This window comes from Passer domesticus, chromosome 7 (genome assembly GCF_036417665.1).
Source record: "Passer domesticus isolate bPasDom1 chromosome 7, bPasDom1.hap1, whole genome shotgun sequence".
NCBI classification, from domain to species: domain Eukaryota; kingdom Metazoa; phylum Chordata; class Aves; order Passeriformes; family Passeridae; genus Passer; species Passer domesticus.
The window spans coordinates 47,382,272-47,400,263 of record NC_087480.1 but is presented as its reverse complement, the minus strand read 5'-3'; the positions used below and the strand labels follow the sequence as shown (position 1 = coordinate 47,400,263).

General features: G+C 36.5%; 1 protein-coding gene across 4 annotated transcripts in view; it reads right to left on the bottom strand.

Moving 5' to 3' along the window:
* Positions 1 to 17,992, bottom strand: part of LOC135305114 (uncharacterized) — a 494,456-nt gene that overhangs the window by 389,966 nt on the left and 86,498 nt on the right. For all 4 annotated transcript variants that reach the window (XR_010366400.1, XR_010366401.1, XR_010366402.1 and 1 more), the window contains exon 4: positions 16,013 to 16,112. The gene's annotated coding sequence lies outside the window, so the exon portion shown is untranslated. The remainder of the gene's footprint in view (positions 1 to 16,012; positions 16,113 to 17,992) is intronic.

The following is a 17,992-nucleotide window of genomic DNA, read 5'->3' as shown; positions in this document are numbered from 1 at the left end:
AATTAAAAGTAAGCATGATGAGACTTACATCTTTCCATGAGCAAGCCAACACTCAAGAATTCCTGAAAAGATGATAAGCCTTCATCCAATGGCCATACTGCAGTATTTTTCTCTCTTGAATACTGAGTATTACTTACTTCTACAGGATGTCTGGGGTAAATCATATGAATCATTTTAAGAACTACATTCCACAATTCTGCTTGGGATAATACTGTGCACTTATCCTAAGAATAAATATTTTCCATTTCTAAGTTGTCTTAATTCATAGCAAAGATGTGGCTGCATACAGAAAATAAAAAAGTCAAACACAACTCCTGTAACTTAAAGAGTCTTCTGCACAAAACAGGAAATTTTGGAAAGTAAGAAGAAGAAAGTCAAATGAACATTTCAAACAGACTCTGCCACGTTGATGTGTTAATGATGGTAGGGCTTCAGTACACTGAAAAACTGTTTACAAGTATATCATTATGTCCTTCCCAAGTAGCCGGTATCACAACACTCTTGGAGTTGAGTGGATGGGATTTTTGGTTTTTACTGTTAAGATCCCAGCGAACTGCAAAAACTAAGAAAGCCATTTAATAGTTAAGATTCCAATTAAAGCCCTCTTTGATTTTTTCACAAATACATTGCCTGTTTCTCTTCTCACCTGGAATGAACAAGCAATAGAGAGAACAGACCAATATATCTGTCAGCACTAGAGACCAGCCGCAAGATTTCCACAGTACTGAAAGATCTAGGGGACCTTTAATAGGATCTCTCTAAAACACCTGGGAAGCTAATTGTCATTGTCTGTGAAGAGCATTAGAATCCTGGCTGTTTTTAAAAACTCCATTAGGTGCCTCTACATCTTCAGGAGCTTAAATATCTAGTAAAATTTTCCATAAGGCCCTCAGCAGGTGGCCTCAACAGCCTCATATGTTCCTTGAAACAGGCAAAGAGAGATAAATAATGGTGTGTTTTGATCAGAGCAGTAGCAAATATTCAGTGTCTTAAATATTCTTTTTCCTTTTACATGGAGAAGTTGATGACAGAGACAGATATTTCTTTGATGCAAAGCTATTTATTTTCAAAAATATATATGTCCTGTTCCCCTGAACACAGTGGGAAAACAGCAGATGCTCAGTGCAGTGTGTGTTGCTTTTCTCTAGCCAGTGCTGAAGGGCTCCCTCCTACCTTTCATATTGTTTTCATTTCCTGCTCATCCTCCCTCTGCCATACTGGCTCTGTCTGCTCTTTCTTTCATCTGTGGCACTCAAATATTCTCGTCCTCCTCCTCCACAAGGATGTATTTCCCAGTTTCTGGTTTTGTATCTGTTGCACAATGGAAGTCCTTTCTTCACAAAGGTCAGCTCCGGGCCTAGTCTAGCCCTAGCTTATATTTTTAGGGGTCTATGGCTTCTGATGTTTATCCTAAATGTATGGCAGCTCTCAGATACAGCAGCTTTAATCAACTCTCAGTATTACTGAATGGGTAACCTTAACATAAAGCTATAAATTGTGTTACTTTTTAAAGATTCTGTCAACATCTAAACAGCTCTGAACCCAATACAGTAAAGATTTCACTATTGTGTTCACATTTCAAGGTGTTTTAACAAAACACTTCTAATTAAAACCTCATGTATTAGCATTTTATACAACTTGGGACTCATGCGAACAAATTTTACTCTGAATTGCAAAACCAAGTTCCTTGCTACTTTAGTTCCTAACATTAACTTTGTATCCTCATTTAAAGATATTCTACATCAGGTAAAGAAATTGTTAAGAAGAAAAGTAACCTTGTTACTATAATACCCAAATGGATATAATATCCAAATAGAAATAATTAGTCCTTGGCTTTTCAAGTGTAAAACCAAATAGGATACTTTACATGCAATTAAAATTATACCACATACTGATTGTTGTTAAAATTTCAGGCTGTAACCACCAGTTCCTAACAGAATATTGGTGCTTGATACTGCACTCAAATATTTTATAAATAATATCTGAGAATATAATAAGATTCCTTCATCCTTTGGAAAGTTCTTCAACAGGCAAAAAGCACCTCTCCTAGGTAGAGAGTGCTCTTGCTATGCCACTATGATTTAGCATCATGAAGCATCTTAAAAATATCCAGTATCTTTTTAACAAGCTATGGTCCCTTCATTCACTTACTCTCATTTTGAAGGCATGTGAATATGACTGTTTTCAACAAGGAAACAACACCAACACCACCTACCATAACTCTTCTTGCTTTAGAGTGTCCTTATCAAAAGTAATGCAGAAAGCCCCCTGGCATTAATTGTTGTTACGCTTTTTTAAGGGCTGATCTGAAGATCAGAGAGAAACCTCTAAAGATGAAGAAGCCTTTTGTTTGATGATGTTTGGACTCAGCATGACAGCTACTTTTTTCTACGTCCTGCTTTTATTTTGAATGCAAGATAACAACAAAACTGCAGTTAGACCTGGATAATAAGTGAAAAATGCAGGGAGTTGAAACACCACACTTCTCACTAGTGATAGTCTGCCTAGCAAAATGAATCATGAACTGTAGTTAAATACTACTTCAGCTTAACTCCCCACTAGTTATCAAGTCATTTCATGAGGATATTTTCAAGAGGGAAAGCCAAATTGACAGCTTTATATGATGAAGACACATCCAGCAGGAAGAGATAACAAAGTTTATTCTTTCAAGTTGGCTTTCCCGCCCCCTGCCGCTTCTGGAACCTCTTGGTAATTAAAATATTCATTGTCAATCAGGTGACAAGACATGTGAGCTTGATTTTGTCATGGATTGCTTTGGTTTTGAAACAAGAACAACAATGACTACATGGATGTTCGCACTGCCTTATCTGTTATCCTTCCTGGGTATTTTCCTGTCCATGCGAGTGGTGGGGACAGAAACAGAAAAAAGGGAATAAGCAAAAAGAAAGCTGTCAGAAAAAGAATTTCCTTGAACAGGAAATAAGAAAATTACTTAAAAATCGATAGTTTGTGAATAGAACTAAAATATGTAAAGGTCCTGGAGACAAGACATAGAAGTAAAAGACAAAGTGTGATGAAGCAGTATATCAAAACCAGTCAGGCCTGCAGCATGTTTGACACTGAATGAATAGATCAAATTCTCTAGTGCTGGAAATAACCAGGGAACAATGGAATAACCAGGAGTCAATCATGGCCAAAATCTTTTCCCTGGTCATCAGCTACTAAAAATCCAACAAGCACTAGGGAATTCCATCAAATGAACATTGTGTTTCCTATATTCACACACAACTTGGGGACCAAAGGGTTGCCACCATAAAAGAAACAAAATCATTTTTCCTAGCAGTGCAATGAAATTGTCTGTTCAGAATCCACAACATTTTTAAAGAAAACCAAAAGCAAACAAATATACAATGCTATATTAAGACAGGGAAAGAATTAAGAACCTAGTTTAAAAGCACCCTTCCAATCCTTAATTTCTAGTTCTAGTTTAGTAATCAGAGCTCCAAAACAGTAAAGCAAAAGCAAAAATCAAAAAAATGAAAATAAAATAATTTAAAAAATTAAAAAGAGATTACCAGAGGTCTGGAATAAGTTCCTTATAAAGAAGAACTGATGCTTTCAGAAATGCCTAATGAACAGACTTGGGGAAAAAAAGCAAATTTTCATTTCCAAAGTAACTTGGGCCTTGTCTACACTTCAGATGCAAAATCATCTGATCCACTGGACAGACTCTCACATCCAAGGAGTGTGGTGCAGAGACTTTGAAGTGAGCTAGACCATGACCCAGAAGCAAATACTGCATGACAGCACTTGCCTGAGTTAGTGTCCTTCTAGTTTACAGTTCACACACAGGCTAGTGCATCTGCACAGCACCACAGCTTTGCAACATTGTAGCCTAGCAAATTCAGCACAACGTGCACTGCAGCATCTATTCCCACGGACACATAATAGCTTGTGTTTCATTGCTCTGGGATTAAATCTTCGTTGCTGACAGCACTTATAAATGTGTGTCTTAAGATATAGGCAGTCTCCTAAAAGGTGTCTGATGAAGTTTAAAAAAATTGGTCACAACTTTTAGTGATTTTTATGGGTAAAAAACCTCAATGGCAAAGTTATAAACAAAATAGAGACCCTTTACACAAAATTTTGGGCAATAGCACCTAGAGCTGACTAGATACGGCAAGTTGACAAGAATGGAAGGGGAAATGCAGGTAACCAAACACACTGAAGCAAAGGTATACAAACATAGGAGTTACTGAGGAAAAGGAAGGGGGCAAAGGTTGGATTTATAAAACACCACAAGAATGGATGTGTGGGTCAAGGGGTTAAGTGCAGGTACCCTGCAGCATGCGCATGCAAATTAGTTCCAAAGACATTAGTTCAAATGAGAAGTATGATTGGGAGGGAGGAAAGCTCTCATTCTACCATAAACTTCTCCCTATTTCACTGAAGCATGAACACAGAATAAAGAAGGGGGTTCAGTGAAAACCTCATTATTAATCAGCCCTGTGGATAGTACAGTATGTGTAACCCCTGAGATTCACACAGGCACCTGCCTCCAGATTGGCTGAGAATGGGACAATTTATCATAAATGAACATGTAGGAGTGGGGGAAGACACAGTGGTCATTGCCTTCACTGGAATTTATGATGGAAAGGAAAGTTAATTAAGTTCTGTGGTCAGTGCTAAAGGGAAAAAATAGAAGATCTCCCAAATGCAATTCCTTGCTGGAACAGATATTTTGGCAGAACTTGCTAATTACTGTACTAAACTGCTAATTTGGCAAGAGAGAACTAATCCTATTCTGGTAAGTTTTCAGGCAAAAAATGCATAGAAACAAAAAAAGTTGTGTCATCTGGACTTTTGTTGTCAAAAAGAAAACTACATCTGGCATACTCTAGCTAACACCACAACAGCATAGCACTTAACTGAGTGGCAGAGTGTGAGCAATAGCAGGGAGAAGAAAGTAAAAGGCTTCTGAAATAAATGGGAGTGCCCTAGATTAAAGAAAAATGCATATGTGTAACCACATTGGGCTTCTACAATTTAAAATGCAGGATAATTCCATGGGAAACATCAAATGACTAACAGGGCCATTATTGCTTTGCATGATATTACCTGAAAATTCTAGTTTTGACAAACCCAATACATTATATTTATGCTACATTCTTACACAGTCTTAAGTACATATATAAAACATCAAAGGGATAAATAATCCGTTTTAAGAACCGAAATCCTCAGGGCAAGACAGACATCAAGTACAATAATTTAGTCAATACCCACTCCAGCCACATGACCTTGACTATCTATACCATCCACAGTTCAAGTGCCTTACATGCCTCCAGATTTGAAGCCAATTCTAAAACACTTCATTAGACATAGGCAAATGAAACAGTGCAGGGATCTGCATTCACATGTTCCAGACACAGTTACAGACCAGAGCTTTGCTTGCAATAGAATATGGACCAACAGCAAGAACAACAAGTGTTTCTGGTTATTTTTCCATGCTATTTATCACCCCATTTTTCATCTGCACTTCCCTGGTAGAGCTGCATTTCCCCTGAAGAAGATGTTGATAAGTTGATCACAATCCCAAACCTCCCACCACAATATCAGTGCTAAGAATTTGCATTCAGCAGTGAATTAGTGCAAGGCAGGAAAGAAAATTATGTACACCAACCACCATAAATAAAATCTGTAAGCCACTGCTGACTGGCTATTACAGCCAAACAGGATAACCCAGTAGTCAAAAAGGTCTGAGAAGAGAGAAGTCCTGGATATGTTAGCCAGTGAAACAGATTCACAAAACAAAGTGGGGGCTTTGCAAATTTATAGCAGATAGGTGAAAATGTGATCCAAAACACAGCCAAGTGTTCTTTGCTGCACTCAAATTTAAAAAAAAATGCCCTCAAATTAAAAAAAAATCTAGTCCCTGGCCAGGCAGAATATCATCAAAAGCCATAGCATGACAACTTACTTACGATAGCTCATCTAAGTAAAACAAATTGTGAAGCAGTTTCCCAAGACAGGTATCAGGAAAAAACAAAACAAAACAAACAAACAAACAAAGAAAAAAAAAAACCCTCCATTGATTTATGAAAGGAGAGCAATTGTAGTTTTTCTTGAATTTACTTGCTGTGTTCAGGCAAAAAACTCTTTATTGGGCAATCTTGATCCTTTCGGCTTCGTTAAAACACAAGCTCAACAAACTAATTTTGCTAACAGTTCATAAGTGCATGCAAAGGAACAGGAAAAACAAATTTCTGTTTCATTTTTACCTATAAATGAAATTTTAAATTTGGGGGGAAAAGCCTCAAAAACCAGTACAAGATACAGAATAGCCAAATTAAAACTAAAGCAAACATTCAGCTATAGTAGATTTAGTAAGGAAGGAATTATTTTTGTTGGTTTAATTTTTTAAGCCTTTAATCCTTTTCAAATTAAGTTTTTTTTCCATAAGAAGCAAAATCCAGTGGGCAAGAACACTTGGTATCTTCAAGTATGCTTTTTCTTTCTATGGTAAAACATTTCATTAAAAAAATTTTTTTTTACTTATTTCAGGATATATAGCAGCATTATTAGTATAAAACTTCACTAAATTACATCATTTTAAGTTAATTATAAATTGAAAAATATATGGAAAACTATATGCACATTTAGTGATAGGATTTGGCCCTCTACTTCATTTTTATCTGAAGTAGAAATAGAGAATTTGTTGCCTAATTTTAATTCATGTCCATGCCTTAAACTTTATTTTTTACTTGACTTTCAACGACTACAGTATATGAAACCAAAATATATTCCTCTTTATACATATTTTATAATTTGTTTCAAGTTGCATCTTAAAAGGTATTTAACTTTTTCTCCTGGATCCTGATTTCAGTTAATGGCAGTAGAAGAGTCACTGTCCTTGATCTAGAATTGTTTAGTAAGAAGGAGTCAAGGATAGAGGCACATGAAAACACGTCAATCAGATGTAATTGCTTTCTAAAAGAAACTCTATCAAACTGGAGAATGAGAACTAGCACTGAACACATGGATTCACTGCAACACTTAATCTACTAATGAGCTCAACTTGTTATTTTCAGGCTCACTATTCAAAAACTTCGACATAAGAAACATGATCGTGAAGGACAATATTGCTTAAATAGTTGCAGAGAATATTTACTACAGGTGAAGCCAGTAATGTCACCTGTAGTTAAAGTTTCCCAGCACTTTCCAAGACATTTCCCTTGGAACTATGGTCAGCTTTAACTGCTTGAGCTGAAATTTTCTATACAAAAGGGCTACAGAAACATCTTTCTTCATTAACAAAGCATATACCTAATTCTATCTTGGCAACATACTACCCTTAACAGTTACCATCCCTGACTGCAAAAGTTTATGTAGCTGATTTAAAGAAATGTTCCTGATGCTGAAATCTGAGAGTATAAATTGATATGCCAATTTGATCTCTATTGAGATCAATGGGAAAGGATTGGTACAAACCCCCTTTTGTTAACATTCTAATGTCCTCATCTGCTTCAGGGTGTAAACCAAATGCCTAGTAGCACTGGAGAGTATTAAGTATGCTCCTAATGTACATCTTCTCATTTCTTTTCATTCAGAAAAATGTATTCTTCTGATCCATAGCAAAAAAGAAATATTATCTCATACTCGAGAAGGATGAATGACTGAGAACTTCATTTGACTCCTCCTTTACCAAAGGATCTTGAAAGTTCCTTTAAGGAGCTTAGATGTAGATTCAGTGAGTAAATGTATGAATTTGGGAAACAAATATTATAAAAGAAGATGGATTGTTTAATGTAAAGAATAGGATTGGTAAGAAATCAAACTCACAGACTTGAAGCTGGGTCCTGCTTACATCATAATGTTAAACTAATCAGTTCAGAGGTTCTGAAACATATTTTTCTCAGGTCACCTTGTCAAAAAAATGGGTTAAGAAGTAGTGCTTCTTATGAGACACAGTGATATTTTTTGTGATCCTTTTTTTTTTTTTAATTTTGTCATCATAAAGCATTTTAGTCACTAAGGGTAGTGAAATGCCTTTAATCTCTTCTGTTTTTTTCTTGGGATTCATTTTTGTTTAAAAGGGCCAAAGTTCAATTGAAGGTGATGGGTAGCTTTAGAGACTTGCAGTAAAGAGTCTTCACTACACAGGAATGTCCTCTTAACCTGGATCTGCTCTGGATCTTCTAGCTGTAGTAATCTGACACTGCATTAAGAGCTCAAGTGGCTGAAAAGAAGAACATGCCCTTTGTGTTCTGAATGTCTCATTTGTAACTTCTGGAAGTGTTAAAAGCTTCTATACTGAGCAAAATCAAGAGGAAGTCTACCAGTAAACATAAACACTGTCACATACTCCAATAAGCATCCTGAAAAAAATCAGGTCCTGAGCAACACAATTCCTGGGTAAGTCTGTAACCATCATTCTGCAGTTCAACTTTCCTTCTCAAATGGACATACAACTTTCACCTTCTAGAGGTTTCAAGAAAATTAATGCATAACATTTGAGAAGCATTTTGCATGACAGTGGTGAGCAGCCCAGATCAACCTATGTGGAAGTTAAATTTTCCCTAATTAGAGCAGGATATGAGTATTTCTTAGATAAGTTAGGGCCCTGAAACAATGACGCTAAAATGCTGAACTCAGACAACATAACCCATCTGTGCAGTGAATAAGGCAGTGGTCCTGTAGGAAAAAAACCAGCATGTGATCCAATAATTAAAGACTGTTCATGAAACATTGCCACAAAGTAGGGAAATGTTTTTCAAGGAGCAACCTTAAGGGTGGCATTTTCTGACTTGAAGACTTCATTTTGCAACCTTAACATTTTCAATATTTCTTACACATAATATAGGCTCACTTGGAATAAGTGTATGCATATATTAGATTAATATTTTCTAAAAATCCTTTAGCATTTCCTGAAAGGCTGATTTTTCTCCTTCTAGCCACAAATGATGTTTTAACAGTTATACAGCTATAAGACTGCTTTAAGGAATTGTGCAGTTCAAGATTCTTGGTTTAAATTTTATGGTGCAAAGAACAGACTGGTTTATGTTTGCAGAAAACAAAGGAAATGAGGAGAAAAAATGAGGAGGCTTTTCTGCTTTCCTGACAACACACTTCTATTATGACCCCAAGACTCTCTGATATCCATCCCTAATACCCTGTGTCATGCTCTGGTAAATGCTAAAACATTCTCTAATTTGCATGAGTTTGTATGCTAGACATTTTTATGTCAATGCTAACTCACTGAGAATGACAGAGGCTCAGTTTGTAATCCCAGATGAATGTGTAAAGGACAACTCAACTGAATACTGCGTAAGGGCATAGAGTGTAAACTGTGGTGTCTCCTAGTAGAACCTAAGCAGTGCATGCAGCTGTTAAACAACGCAGTGCAAAGGAGCTTGGGAGCTTGTGTGGTGACTCTACACACAGACATGGACTTCAGCTTTTTGAAGGCTGGTCATACCATGAAGGAAAAACACACCATGCACAGGAGAGCCTTTCTCTCAGCTCCAGTTTGCATGAGGCTCATTTTCTAGATCTGAAGAGTGAATTTTTAATAAGTCATGTCACCAGTTAAGTGCACACAAAACTCAATACTTCCTCTACAGTTCTCTACATCTGCTACACATCTGACAGAAGTTAGTTTTGAGAATCACTAGTCAGGTGCAAAAATCCACTGGCAGACAAAAAGCTTGTCCGAGACCTAAATTAGTACTCATGAAAGTCAGATGGCATGGGATTTGATTTCCATATCAAATATGGACATTTCCCCAGGCCACAGGCTACTTCAAAATTATCGATCAAAATACTTGATCATTTCAGCTATATTATATTTTAGGGTATGGCACATGAAGAAAGACAGAAGTCATTGAGATTTCTGACCAGTTTGGTATTGTTGCTTAGGAAAACCATGATTATTTTGGGTATCTGGTAATTTACAAAAGTTAGAAAACTAAATGTCTTTCCAGACAGGTTATGTCAAAGAGTGGACAACTGTGTGCTCTCACACTTTTCTCTTAGGAATAGACAGAATACTGAAAATAATATTGAGTAATATTATTAACTGCCCCTAAATACCTTTGGAACTGGGGATCTAGGAAACTGGTTACATAATTTAAACGTAGACACCCACTTCAGTGATTAAGCTAAGCACTTGGACTGAACAGGACCAATCAGAAGTCTTCAGAAAATGTTAATAAAATTAGCCTTTTGGGTGTACCATAGAATGAACTGATAATAAAGTGAGGAAGTGTATGACACAGCATTAAGGTTGAGATTAGAGATTTCTTTGTTGTACCACTGCTGTTACACACCATCTGTGTCCAGTACCAGTGCAAGAAAGCTCAAAGATTTATACAACTCTGGGTTAGTGCAGAGTTACAGAAAACAAAAACATAGCAATATGCAATGGTGATGCGAGGTAGGAGCTATTTTTCAGGTCATCAGAAAGCTGGGGGGTAGAAATTATCATTTACTTCATGTCTTCCTCCTAAGATTCATATTTTCACGTCTCCTGCAGTGTAATCTTTCATCTCCACCTTCATAAACCTGCACACCAAGTAGTTGCTCAGCAGGTCCCTGCATCCCCAAGCCAGTGCAGCTGGCACCAACAGTTACAGGGCAGGAGAACTGATGCAGCTCTGTGTGGCCCTGGGAATCATCTGCTCTCTCCAGGCAGCTCCATAGCAAAAGGTACTTCCTATGCCAGACCTAACTGAGCAGCTTTCAAAAAAAAAAAAACAACACAGAATCACCTTTCAAAATATGAGAACATAATCATGTTTAAACACCAGCAGATCACTGAGATCCCACTGTAGAATTCATATGCTCCTTTATTACCAGTTTGCTTCTAAAGAAAAATATATAGATTTCTATTTCTATAGGGTCACAGAAGGATATACAAACTTATTACTCAGTTCTGATACATTTTAGATAATAACATATGAGCAACAGATGTGATTTAATAGACATCAACTGCCTGCTTTTCCACACAGGAATCAGAGGGTTTGAAAATATCTTCACTGAAAGAGAAGGCAGGAAGGAAGGCAACAAATCTTCAGTTGTCTGATTGCTGTAAAATATGCTATCATTGAAATACATTTAACTAGTCATCTTCTGTTTAGGGAATTCACAGTGACTGAGTTCCAGTTCATTACTTTGAGGGCTGTGAAGCTATTGTTAGGGTCTCCAAACCAGTAAGATGGCCTAACCCCAGGTTAGAGAGGCTACAATAGCAGAAAGGCAATTATACTGTAGGAGAAATGTTGTCCACTAATCAGCTAGCAATCAATTACTAGGAAGAGAAGATAACCCTATTCCCACTCAAGCTCTTCAGTATTAATAGTGCCATCATGTAATTACTTTAGGCATGGGCAGGTGCATGAAAGGACAGACTCTATAGTACACTGCGTCTAAGATTAATGAGTTCTGTCAATTTGCCCAGCAGACATCTGATTCTTCAGCTTTATGTAGCCACTAGTTTTACACATGCCTCAAGGGTTTTTTGTAAAAAAAAGCAACTACTAATTTAAACATATCTTAAAAATATACATATTTTAAAAATCCCTGATTTTACCAGTAAGACTGCACCAAAAAAGATTTCTATTGTGATTATTGATAAAGTGTGTTTCCCTTTATCAGTTATTCTTCACTTTAGTCAGAGTAATGAGTGAAACTCAAGGTCCTATAAGCACAGAAAACCTTCTAGAAAAACTGACAGCATACAATCCTGCAGTCACAACATCCTGAATTTCACTCACACAATCAATTCCAATAAGTAAAAAAAGAGAGAGAAAAAGAAATGTTTCAGTAAATAAGTCACTGCTCAGAAACCAAGACAAAGCAAATACAGAAGCACTTTCCTGCTAAGTTAGCAAACATGCTGAATGAGCACAGCTGCCAAAAGCAGAATCCTTCTCTGTGACAAGCTACAGGCCACAGAGTTAAGTCAGAGATACGTAGGTCTATGGGTCAAGAGAGATAATAGCTTAAAATAGAATTTCTAACTGGAAAGTAGTTTCTTTTTCCTTTGAGTTACATCTACTGGAGTAAGCAGTAAAAGCCAGTTTATAAAGAGTTTTTAAATTAAACACAAGCTATTTTTAGAAACATCATCCATGTTTGGGAGTTGCATTAAAAACTCCTACCCCAGAAAAATAGTACTTATGCAGGATTTTAAGAGATCTTCACTCTTACTAAAACCCTGTTTCAAGAAGTTGCTTAAACACTTGCTTAAACGTTTCAAAAATAATCCAAGATATTTAAAGTCATTTAGCTGCTTAAACATGCAGACAGTCTCTCAAAGATCCTCTTAGACATCTCTCTGAAAGTTCAGACTCTTAAATACCTTTGAAAATCTGGCTCAAAGTACTTAGCTGTACACACACCCAGCCCTCATGGAACAGCCTACTGATCTCCATTTGTATTTTTTAAGTGCAACCATTCAACAATAACAAATTATATTTTAAAAAAAAGGGGGGGGGCTGGACTCAAAATCAAAAATTCAAATACTGCAGCTAAGGAGGTTACCACTCATCAGCAAAACTACATTAACTAATCAGACGTAAGGTTCACGTCTGTGAACTGCAAAATCTTAACCTACTGAAAGACACAGGAATGATGTAGCATTAATTTGTTTTTCTCCCACTGACATGGATTGAATTTGATCCTAAAGCACCTAAATGTGCAACTTTTGAGATATCAATCTCATTGGTTTCAATGGCCTGGAAACAATCTTTTTTTTCTTTTTGCTTTTCAAAGTACTTCTTCCAAAAACTCAACCCTTTAAATATGGGCCTAAGCCAAAAACTTTAAAAAAAATTTCTCAAAGCTTGTCTGCAACAGATACAGGAACTGACCTATTTACTTCTCTCCAAAGTCAACGTCATCCTATTTGTTTCTTTTCTTTCACTTCTGTCTGAGTATGGAAATAAACTAGTGGAACCTACTTTATTACCTTCCATTTAATGCCACAACTGACCATCCATGAAATCTTTCTCAAGACTACATTTATTGGATACTAGATTCTGCTAATTAATTCTCTGGATTAATTTCTTCTGAAGTAACATTATCAATTGTTTCCTGTAAAGAAAAAGCAGGCCAGTAGTAACTTGATTTTCACATAAATGGATTAAACTTACACAAATGCAGTGGCTGAAGATATCATTGATCCATGTTCATTGGCTGCTGCTGCCGTTTCAATTGTTATTTGATATGGGAAAGGACAGCAGAGTGGGAAGCGGTTTTGATCTGAAGCAACTGTTTCTAAGAAGATACCAGCAACTCACAATGCATAACTTACAAAATGTATTCAAGGCACTGAAAAGCATTAATCCCTAAAATTGTAACTATTTCTGAAAGTCATGGTTTGATCCATAAAGATGCTCAAGTTCACAGAAGACATTTCAATTGAGGCCGCTCAGTATGCAATAAAAATGTGTGGGAATTGCCAGGGGGAGGAACTATTTGACAAATTGAAAAAAGGAAAAAAAATATTAAATGTCCTTGAAACTATGAACTGGATATCATCACTTAATGATTTCACATAGAAAAGGAATGACTACTGCACTAGTCAGCATTAAATGTTAAGGAGAGACCTTCAAAGACATAATGAAAACTTAGGAATACCTCTCTTTCTGAAAGCTGGTGGGAAATCATCACCAAACAGGTTTTTTTTTAATTTATATGTATTTTAAAATATCCTCTTTTCAATTTCTTGAAAATACTGGTTTGGTGTGTTGCACTTGTTATGTAGTGAGTGTTGCATCTGTCATAAAATTCAAATATCCACTTTTGAACACTTTTCTTTCTTGACTTTGTTCAGCTTTGACCAAAAACCAAAGCTGAGTAGGTTTAGGGTTGCTTCAAATTGTGTCAGCTGACAATATGTTCAAAGGGTATCAGAGAGGCTATTCCTTTCAATCTTCCAGGGTGGGAAATAGACTGGGCTGGAAAAAGAACTGACTTTTCTATTTAGATTCTTCTCTTGTGCTCTCTCTTTACCATGACTCGTCACTGACAGAATAGGCAGTTTTTAGCAAGCAGGTGCAGGAAATTAAAGTTCAAGAAAAGAAGAAATGAAAAGTGAATGGAAAACAAATCTACAAAGGTTATTGAAGATGCTATTGAATCCAGACAAACAGGATTTAATCTCATTGAGTTCTACATTTGATAGCAGGGATTCCTAAATTTATTTCAGTCAGCTACTGCCATGAGCAGCACTAAATCAGATAAACTACTATCACTTCCTCTCTCATCTTACCTCAAAACTTCCTGCTGTATAACCTCACTCCCTTTGGCACTGAATACCAGCACGTGCCCTTAGCTAACTGCACAGGTTACCTACCTCTACTTAATCTTTCCATCCTGGTCTTGGCCATACAACTTCATTCCAGACCTATAGGTTTTTTTCTTGTGAGGTTCCTGCAGGTGTTGTCAGTGTACCAGAACATGCACAATGAACAGAAGCACAGAGGCACAGAGTACAGCTCCATGCCTGGGAAGCACTTCCCACATCACTTGTATATGCACTCTCAATGTGGCAATGAATTTCCACAGATCTGCCTGAGACACTCATAGAAAAATTCTCATTTATTTTGCATGTCTCATTCCCACTGGCTTCTAAGGACAAAATGGGCTCAATACACACATTTCTGTCACGTCAGAAAGTAACTCTAAATTGTGCTTTAAAGGATTTAGGTGGCATTGTTTGGCTTGCCTCTGAAAAACTTTTGCATCTATCTTGAAACATTTTGCTTCATCATTGCTGATGGTTTTACCAACAAATCTAACATTGAAATGCATTGCCTCTGCATCTTATACAGACTCTGGGCAATATAAAAATGACCATCCACTGGTATTTTTATTTTTTACACTATTTTAGTAAAAACATTTTTTTTCCACTGCAGAATCTTCTGAATCTTCCAAAGTTGCACAGAACTCTAGTATTTTTAAAAATTTGCTAAAAATTCAGATAAATGCCTACCGTTCTTAATAATTAACATGTACTAACTATTTAAAATATATTATACCTATATAATTTGTACCTATAAAATTTATACCTATGACTTATACCTATATAATATATAATATTTACACCCACAGTTATCTTCACATACTGTGTCTTTCATTCTCAGTAATTTATTAAGGAAATGTTATGATATAAAGAGGAATCTGCCTGGATATTGTGAGTATTCCCATTTTTTGTTTATTGAACTGCTTAAGCTGCCAGTGTTTATGAAAAGGCTACTATTGCAGGAAACTTACAATATAAGTCATGTCATGACAATAACAAAGACTAGACTGACAAAGTTTCTAACTGTTTCAGTTCCTGCTCAGCAGAATATCACCAACTGCTTAATATACTCAGTTCATTTGATTAATTAGCTTCATAAATTAGTGCAAATGATCCTTTTATCTCTGTGGTATTAGCAGCTTTCTGTTTTGAACATGTACTCAGCCTGCAAAAATAGTGATTGCCTATTTAATAAGTCTGCTCCTCACATAAGAGTTCACATCTTCAGAATCATGTCTATTAACCCATGAACAAATGAAAATAAATAACTATTAAAATACTATTTTTTACTCATGTAAGCCTTGCAGAGACAGTAGCTAAAGAAAATCATGACAAATTCAACACATGCATTATGAAGAATTAGTTTTATAACACAAATGCAAACCTCAAATTGAATCATTCCATGAGAAAAAGTATTTCTTCTATTCTGCCTACAAAAGATAAGGAGATCACCTGGCTCTAAGTGAAAGTAGAGTTAGACCTACTGAAAGTGTTATTCGTGATAATTATGCTTGAGCTAGAGAGCATCTGAGCCTGAAATTCAGAGACCATTTGAGATTGCTGAAGAAGCAGTTCAGAAATTTGACATGTCATCTCTGCAAATGTAATGGGGAATCACAGACAGAAAAAAACCAAAGAATCTGCTCCCATTTTAGCACTACATTTTCCCCAGCACTATTGAAGAATACAGCAAAGGCTGAAACATTATGAAAAAAGAAATAATCTAGCCTTGCTGTATGTACTTACCATGTCATCAGCCAACATCCTTTCTTGTCAGCAGAAGTGAACGGAATTGTTGAACCAACTGGTGATGCTTTAATTCATTCTTCTTCTCCTTTTTGACCCACTATGAACAAAATATTTACAAACCTATTTAACTTTGCTTCACATTTCTCTTTAAAAACTACTAATAGTGCACCCTCCAAAAAGCACAACTTTCCTTTAATGTTCATGTAGAAGTGTGAAACATCACTTCTGATCAGCTTTTTCAATCCTTTCCTGGGCACCAAAAAGCCCCAAACTTGTCAGGTGCTAGAATAACTCACTTCCTTTTCATCATCCATTTCTACTTAAGGTAGCTGTATGCAAATTATGAAAGAAAACAAATTTCACTTCTTGTGGTAAGGTAGAGAGCTATAGTTAGTAAAAAAGCTCACATGCACAATAGGGTGAAAGCAGTTAGTTTGCAAATCCTTTCAAATCAGAAAAAAAATAATTTGAAGAATACTTCTTAAGACCATGTGTTGCAATTTGTGCTTAAAATTACCCTTTTCATGGAGTTAGCTATAGAGTGTACCAGAGTTATTTTCTATTAGTACAGATTACTCATTGCAGCGGGCTTTGATCTACCCAATTCCTATCTGATCTAACTAATTTCTAAGAAAGTATTTATTTACTTCATGGCTCCTCTGACAGGATCAGCTGTTAACATTACATGAATACTTTCTGAGTGTCAAATGCAAGAGATTTCAAGGAGAATATTTCCAGTAACACCTCTTCTTTGAGGTGTTACTGGTATACAGCTTTCCTGAGTTCCAAATTCAGTGTGCAAACTCTGTCTCATCAAACTTGAAGGAAGTAGATGTAACCCTGCGAAGTTTAGAACTGCACTGCTTGGGTTAATCACATGTTTATAAACTTTAATGTGCCTGCTTTTACCAAATAGGTACATTTTGTAAACAAAGTTACACACAGGATTGGACTCTACAATAAATTTAATGTTTCATTACCATTAGACTTTTTTCTTTTTTCTCTGTTCCTTACTGATTGAATTCCCTCTATCTGATAACCATATTGGATAACTTTTGCTGACTGTATTCTCTGATTTGTTGTGATTTTTGTTGGTGGGGGGTTTTTTGGTTTGTTTCTTGGTTTTGGGGTTTTTTGGGGTTTTTTTGGGTTTTTTTGTTTGTTTGTTTGTTTTGTTTTGTTTTTCATTATTAATCAGTTCTTCCAGAGGTGCTCTTGAAAGGAACTATATACCCCTGGAAGTTACATGACATAACACTAAATAACAAACTGAGATAAACAAGTAGAAGAAGGACGAGAAAGGAGTGAGGAAGATTTTCTACAAATCCAATTGTATCATAGGAAAATTCAGGTAGAAAGAGACCTCAGAATGTCTCTAGTCCAAACTTAAGCTCACAACAGAGACAGCTTTGAAGTCAGATCACATTAAACAGGGCTTCATGTAACTCGACATTAAAAACTTCCATAGACAGAGACTGCCCAGTCTTCCTGCACCATCTATTCCAATACCTGTCTGTCCTCAAGAGGAAACAGTATTCCCTTACAGTCAGCCAGAAATTCTATTTGTTTTCTCCAGTTTATGCTCGTTCTTTCTCCCCCTCTCACCATGGCCCACTGTCAACAGCCTGGCTCCATCTATGCTGTACTTGTCCCTGTTTATCAATGTCCTTCCTGTAACGGGGGGCACAAAAATTGGACCTGGTATTCTTGATGTGGTCTTCATGGCCTGTAGTGCTAAAGACAGATAAATTCCAGTAACTGTCTGGAGTGACCCCCTTGCCTCCACTGCCACATCTCTTACAGTTTTTAAAAAGCAGTTGAAAAGCTCGTAACAACAGCTCTTATTCACAGGTCTGCAGCAGAAGAGATGTTACAGGCAGGTGCTCTGCCTGTAAAAGAAGTCTTTCAAAGGATGGCAAAGGACTCTGCCACCATGAATACATCTTATAGAAGCTTTTTTATTTTTTGGTCAGAATT